This window comes from Scyliorhinus torazame, chromosome 8 (genome assembly GCF_047496885.1).
Source record: "Scyliorhinus torazame isolate Kashiwa2021f chromosome 8, sScyTor2.1, whole genome shotgun sequence".
Taxonomy (NCBI): Eukaryota; Metazoa; Chordata; class Chondrichthyes; order Carcharhiniformes; family Scyliorhinidae; genus Scyliorhinus; species Scyliorhinus torazame.
The window spans coordinates 44,535,206-44,542,773 of record NC_092714.1 but is presented as its reverse complement, the minus strand read 5'-3'; the positions used below and the strand labels follow the sequence as shown (position 1 = coordinate 44,542,773).

At 41.1% G+C, this 7,568-nt stretch overlaps 1 non-coding gene across 1 annotated transcript; it reads left to right on the top strand.

Annotated features, from left to right (window-relative positions):
* Nucleotides 1–500: 500 nt before the first annotated feature.
* Nucleotides 501–607, top strand: LOC140428930 (U6 spliceosomal RNA). The gene has a single exon (XR_011948938.1). It is a non-coding gene; the product is annotated as a U6 spliceosomal RNA (small nuclear RNA).
* The last annotated feature ends 6,961 nt before the right edge of the window (nt 608–7,568 follow it).

Genomic DNA, 7,568 nt, shown 5'->3' with positions numbered 1-7,568 from the left:
AGCTCTGATAATCTCAAGCTTTTTATCCAAGTATATCTGTTCACATGTGCCTCGAATTAGTAAATGAACCCACAATGCGTTTGCACGGTCCCTTCTGAACAATTGGAGCCTTTATATCATTGTAACACACATGGCAATAGTTGCTGGATCAAAATCCTGGAACACTCTGTCTAACAGCACTGTGGATGTAACTACACCACATGGACTGCAGCGGTTCAAGGATGTGGCTCAACATCATCTTATCAAGGTCAAGTAGGGTAGACAATAAATGCTAGCCTTGTCAGCAATGTCAGCAATTAATTAAAGAAGAAACATTGATGGAACCTTTATCTGGCAAAGCTATGTACAGAATACAGAGTTGAGAAGAGAAGGGCTGAGATAGACCGCTTTCTCAAACATGCAAGGAGAAAACATTCCTGGAATATATCTAACAAAAGTACTTATCACGCTCAAACCACAGACTATTGAAGTGCAGTGCCACAGGCATGAACAGAACATGTGTGCTCGCTTCGGCAGGACATATACTAAAATTGGAACAATACAGAGAAGACTAGCATGGCCCCTGCGCAAGAATGACATGCAAATTCGTGAAGCGTACCATATCTTTTAGGGCAGCACGGTGGCGCAGTGGCAGCACTGCAGTCTCACGGCGCCGAGGTCCCAGGTTCGATCTCGGCTCTGGGTCACTGTCCGTGTGGAGTTGGCACATTCTCCCCGTGTTTGCATGGGTTTCGCCCCCACAACCCAAAGATGTGCCAGGTAGGTGGATTGAACACGCTAAATTTGCCTTGATTGGAAAAAATTAATTGGGTACTCTAAATTTAAAAGAAAAATGAACAGAACATGTCTTGCAAATTGGAAGAGGGAGGAAACACCTAAATTATGGAAGAGAGACTCCAAATTTGAAGCTTTTGGTACTGAAGGAACACCATTACAGCATAGATAATAGTTAACCTGTTGTGTCTGCTGCATATTTTATTATAGATACTGTCATTAATAAACTTAATTGTATTTAAATTCACAAACCTGGTGACTGTAATTATTAGGCGGCCACGGGTATTTTTCTGAGAATTATTTGTTAATTCAATTATGTTGCCACTCTGGGTTGAAGGGGGCTGGAATTGACCACGCACTAGCCCAGTACTTGGTTCCTTATTGGAGTTTGAGGCGCACTTTTTTAAGGGAGTATTGGGGGGCTGGGTATGTGGTGGGGGGGGGGGGGATTGGTGGTTCGGAGTGAACAACCCCAAGCCACCCAGTGGAGGTCATTGACTTTCTTATGGCATTGGGTGGCAGTCCTCCTGGTCATGCTTCCCGAGCTGGCGGCTGCTGCCACTTTATCCCAGGCATCAGTGGCTGCCCTGTGGCTGACCCTCCTGGACCCTCAGGGGAACAGGGCATCCCATCTGTCCTCCACCACACCCAACAGTCATCTCAGGTCGGCGTCACCAAAGCTTGGGGCTGGTCTCTGTGGCGGCATGGCTGCAAGTGGAATGGATTGTCTGTTGTCATGGGAGTGTCCCTTTAAGAAATGTTTTTGTCTTATCACATGGCTTCAGTGATGTCATTGTGTGGGTGGAGTTGGGTTGTGGCTCTGTGAGTTTTTACTTTCGTTTTGGGTTGGGCACTGGCTGTGGCTCTGAGTTTTACTTTCACTTTGAGTTTGAACTGATTTGTACTGCACAGGTTGAAAAGAAGGGTTTCTCTATCTTCATTTTAAAAGCTGTTTCCAGACTGCTTGATAACTTAACAGAGATAATTGCTTTCCGGAAGGAATTCAAACCTGCTGTTTGGAAAGGAAAGTATACCAAGACTTATTGTAGAGATCTACCATGCGGATTTAGTGGCACTTGCGAACACTAAAACTCAGTAGAAATTTGAGTTGATACTTCTCAGGTGCAAGTAAGAATCGCTTTATTTGTCTCCATTGATTACAATTGAGAGTCATTTAAATCTCATTGCCTAATAAGTCCAGCTAGCAAAAGGACTCAAAGAGAAACAATTTTGTAGACAATTCAACTTTCAAATAATATAGAAATGATTTTCTTGCTTACGGCAAACAGCTTGCAATAACTTCAAAAGTCAAAGTCAGAAAGTGAAATATGAAAAACAGAGAGACAGCGAATAGTTAAGTCAAAGTATAGATTGATTCCAGAATGGAATATGGCCGTACGAACAACCACGGTAATACTAAATCATATCAGTCTTTAGCGATCTAGCTACACCCCTATGTAATCCTAATTGGTTTGGGTTAGAATCAAATAAGTTTGATTTGACGGTTAGCTGTCTGTCTTTAATGTGCAACATTAACTTGAAATGTTTCATAACTGAATTCTTGCATGTGTTCTGGAATGCGATTCTGTGCCGTTATCGCAAGCTGCTTGAACTGGATTCTTGCTGAGGACAATAGCGCCTTTAGGTTACTGTGCCGTTGCCATGGAGCCTGCCCTGTCCTTGGGCACTGTCTTGAGAAATGTATTTATTAGCTTAGTGAAAAGTGTTTGTTTTATCATGGTTTTTGTGTTTTTGTTAAATTGTGTATTTTAATGTTGTACTGTCTTGAAATGAATTATGCTGTGTCATGCTGAATATGTGTTTTGAAATGACCTGAGGTTATGAGTGAGTTTTAAAATGGGTATTTAATAGACTCGGGGCTTAATGCTAAATAGATATCTTTCACCTATCACTTTTACCTATTTTACCTATCGGGTGTATTAGAAAATAGCTGGCTTCTACAGTCGGCCCTTTTGATAAATCGAAAGAATAAGTGAGATATTATCACAATAAGGTAAAAGACACCATTAATGCGATAGGATAGGTAAAAGCGCAAAGAATAACTCATTCATATTGTCATTGCAGTTTTAAACAATAGAGTGGATAAGCATTGCATTACAAGCATTTCAGCAATAATTATTATAATTCTTAAAGAATCATTATTATAAAATAACAATTAATAAATTAATCAAATTTGATACTACTGATTCAGTATTAATAAATTATACACTATGTTAATAATATAGTCAAATAATTGATTGATCAGTAACATTTCAACAATAATACCTCATTTCTAGCTCATCTAATGGTGGTGCAGTTGGGTTTGTATGAATTATTCTGATATTTGGTCCGCTGCGTTTAGCGATTACTTCTTTGATGCACTTAACACATTGGTACGTTATGTAAATGATGAATCAAGCTACACAGGAGAATAAGATTATTCTTACTGTGGACATTCCAGTGTGTCCCAACCACCCGCACAGTTTATCCCAGAGAGGGATAACTGGGGGTGGATCAAGTTTCTTGATTTCTTTTTGGCTATGTGATGCCAGGTCTTTAACATTTTTGAAGTTATCTGGAATGAAGGTGCAACACTCTGCACAAATCAGGGTGCAGGTGCCACCTTTTTCGGCTAGCACATAGTCAAGTGCCATTCGATTTTGTAATGCCATGGTTCAAATTGCTTGCCTTTAATCAGAAACTTTATCGAGGGCACTGGCGGTGTAATCGGCTACATTTTGTATGATGGTCATTAGTTTACCCAATTCATTGCCCATTCTTATTTCGCAATAGAAAGGAATAACTCTAGCATAAATTGCATCTCTTAAGGTAATGGAACGTTTATTTCTTTGAGTGGCTGGTTCTTAAACATAAGGGAAATGAGGAAGATGACGGATAGCAGGTGCTAAGTATCCTAAATAGCAAGATCCTGACCAGTATTTTGGGAGCCAGGAATATGCTCTATTATTACAAATAAAATAAGTCCCATTATAAGCAGAGGATAAGTAAATATCTTCTAAGTACCACTGATCTGAGAATGTTTTATTATTTGTGAGGTTATGTATGCCTGTTATTTTAGAGGACCATTTAGTTCTTTGTAATGCATTTTGTTTACATTTATAAGCTGTGTCAACATCTAAATAATTAGTACAAACACTACTAATTTATCCCTTCAGAGTGATTACTTATGAGGCTTATTGATTCTTTTTGTTTAATATTAGTTGGGAGGCTAATATATTGAGGATTTTTGTTCGGATTATATATACGTTGGTGCCATCCTGAAAAGGTGTTTAGTGGATAGCCTGCAGATTTCCATAAGTTGGTGAATTTCTGTAAATAAATTTTGTACCTTCCTTTTTCACATAAATATGCTCCAGAACGGACCACTACAGAGCGAGGGACACTTTGATAGATGTACCATTCTGCTGCTTCTGAGGCATTAAAGGGAATAGTTAGAAAGGGAATACCCTCTCCTGAGTTAGTAGGGGTCGCAATGCATACCCAACAATTGGAAATGTTGAAATTTTTTGCATATACTTTAGATGTGTCAAGGAATGTGTTCTTATTCAGTTCTGGTACAACATTTACAAGGCCCATCAAATAACTGAAAATTAAAATTGTGATAAACATTTTACAGATCTTAATATTTGTACGCACGCTTCACGTGCAATGCGTGAATCCAACTTTTCTTTCCTTTTAACTTTACAGCGGATTGGGTGGTGAGAAGGATTACGAAAGGACCTTTCCACTTCGATCCTAAGGGTTCCTTTTGCAGCTTTTTGACGTACACTTCTTCACCGGGCACCAGGTCGTGCCCACCTTCTGAAGGATCTCCCCACGCAGCTAACACCTGTTGAGAAGCAGAACTAACAGCATTTGCTAGATTTTGACAATAAGTCAGCAAAGCATCACTCATTAAATGACAGTCTGCTTTCTGCAAATCAATAGTTCCTGGCAGAGACATTGGTCTGCCTGTGATTATTTCAAATGGGCTCAGGTCTGTTGTTCTGTTTGGTGTAGCTCTAATACTGCATAATGCTATTGGCAAAGCTTGGACCCAGTTCATGCCTTCCTGGTTGTACTTAGACAGTCTTTCTTTCAAAATTCGATTCACACGTTCCACTTGTCCTGGTGATTGTGGATGATAAGTTCAGTGTAAATTCCAGTCAATGTTTAGTAGTCTACAGACTTCCTTACAAACAGCACCTGTGAAGTGTGATCCATTGTCTGAGTCTATGCTAGCTGGTACTCCCAATCTGGGAATAAAGTCTTTGCATAGCACTTTGGCTGTATGGGCAGCTGTCCCTCTTCTAGCTGGAGCAGCTTCCACCCATCTGGAGAATTTATCCACTGTTACCAGGACGTCATTGTATTGTTGGCATTTAGGAAGGGTGATGTAATCTACCTGTATGTCCTGGAATGGTCCTACAAGAGCAGGAGCTCTTAATTGAGGCATTGATGTTATAGGACCCAAGGTATTCTTTTGACAGGTTACACAATGGTTTGCTACCACTTGTGCATGTTTTTTTAAAATCCTTTCCCACACCAGCTTTTATGGAATCGATCCATCATTTTTTGAGGTGATAGATGTCCCCATGAATGAATTTGTTGAGCTAAAAAGGGCATTAGTGATTGTGGTGCAACTGGTTTACAAGTTTGAACTTCGCTCCAAATTTCATCAACATATGGTTGAATACCTGATTCTAATCATGTCCATTTTTCTTCTCTTGGGCAAACATCCTCGCATTTCACGTAAATCATGCAATAAGGTGGTTACTCCTAATTTGTAAATGTGACTGGATTCCTGATGCCATTGAGAGGCACAAAGGGAGGCAGCTTCCCTTGCTGCTTGGTCCGCAAGAACATTTCCTCTTGCTTCCATAGTGCCCAATTGAGTATGGGCTTTACATTTTAGAACTGATACTTCTTTTGGTAAGGCCATAGCTTCTAGAAGACTCGTACTTCCTTTCCATTTCTGATAGGTGTACTTGCTGTTGTGAAAAATCCTCTTTTTCTCCACAGATGGCCAAAATCATGTGCTACCCCAAAACCAAAACTGGAGTCAGTATAGATGTTAGCAGTTTTATCTCTTGCCACATGACATGCTTCTGTTAGTGCCTTTAATTCGGCCTGCTGAGCTGATGTACCTGGGGGCAAACTTCCTTCAGCTAATACTTCGTATGGGCTTGTGACTGCCCAGCCAGCTTTTCTGATACCTTGTCAATAAAAGAGGAACCATCAGTGAATAAGATTAAATCTGGGTTCTGTAGTGGCTCTTCTTCTACTAAGCGTATTTCTTCCATTTCCTCTACAATTTTCACACAGTTGTAGCCATCTGGGATGGCCACGTCCCGATTACAAAATGGACACTTTGCTAAGAATGCAGGGAAAATTGGACAATACCGAAAAAGCAAGCAGGTGCAAGGTCTGTCTGTTAATTAGGGCTGTAGCTCTCAGACAAGACCGATACTGCAGAACTATCTGTATACTAATGAGCCATCCCTGGGAACAAAAAGGCATAATTTAGGTTAACAATGCTAAGACAGACACCCCGGTGCCAGAGGAGACAAAAATAAAGCAAACCAATGGCCACCTAAGACACGCCCAGCAACCAGGGAACCCAGCCCTCTATTGGAGGAAAATCGATAAGAACGATTGGGAAACGGCCCAATTAATTGGAACCAAGTTCAAGGCCCGCCCAAAAGCGCGCAAAGCCCTTTTCGGGTATAAAAAGGATTCACCAAGAGAGAATCGCTCTCTTGGCCTTGGCTCTCAGCGAGGAGCGACCTGCCAAAGCTACTCCAGACTAAGTAAGTTCCAAGCCAACGCACGCTACGAGATAGACGCTCCCAGTTGATATCCTGTAAACAGCTCAACCCAGCAGCCTCAGAACCGAGCAACGGCCATTGTTCCTCTGACTGAGTGGGCACCCAAAGCTAAGTATAGGCTTTAGTAATCGTGATAGTTTAGGTTGTAGAGTTTTATGCATGAGTATATTTGACTGTGTGTAAATAAATGAGCATTGCTTTTGAACTTACTAACTGGCGTATTGAGTCTTTGATCAGTATTCAGTTTTGAACCTTGTGGCGGTATCGAAAGGTACCTGGCGACTCTTGAGCAAACGTAATTAAACAGAGCCAAATTAAGAGACAACAGCAAGTTAGCAACATTTACTGGCGTCATCTGACGGGACTCGACTTAGAAGTGGACTAACCACTCCGAGAGAACCCAAATTTGAATTGAGAATCCAATTAGAAACAGAAAAAGCACAAGTGTAAGAACAGTACTGATCAAGCCTCCGAGATTCGGAAGTGTGTTACTACATGCGTACTAACAGGGATATAAGGTAAACCTGAGAGATTTTGTTTTGTAAAACTGTCGGGAGTTTTGTTGGCCGGAAATTAGCGTAAGCCGTACCCGTGTTTACATCACCACTTTATCACCCCCTGTTCCAAATTCAGTAGAGAACCTAGATTTTTCATTTTTCATTTTTTCATTTAGAGAAAATGGCAATGAAGGAAATGGAATGCCTTATGAACCCCCAGGAATTCGAGGTCGCAGCGACCAGTATAGTAGGACAATGTCCTGTTTGGGAAGATGAGATCAGGAAATATCTCAAAGGGAAATGATGGCCCCTTTAGAGTGAATTCTGCGCCAATGATGAAACAGGTCCCGGGAGTATAGAACATACTTGGTGGGAGAACCTGTCAGAGATCCACAAGAAGAGCTTAGGGACAGCTCACAAGCCGACAGCAATCGTGTCCTGTTTGGCACAATTGCGAGGCACAGAGGAG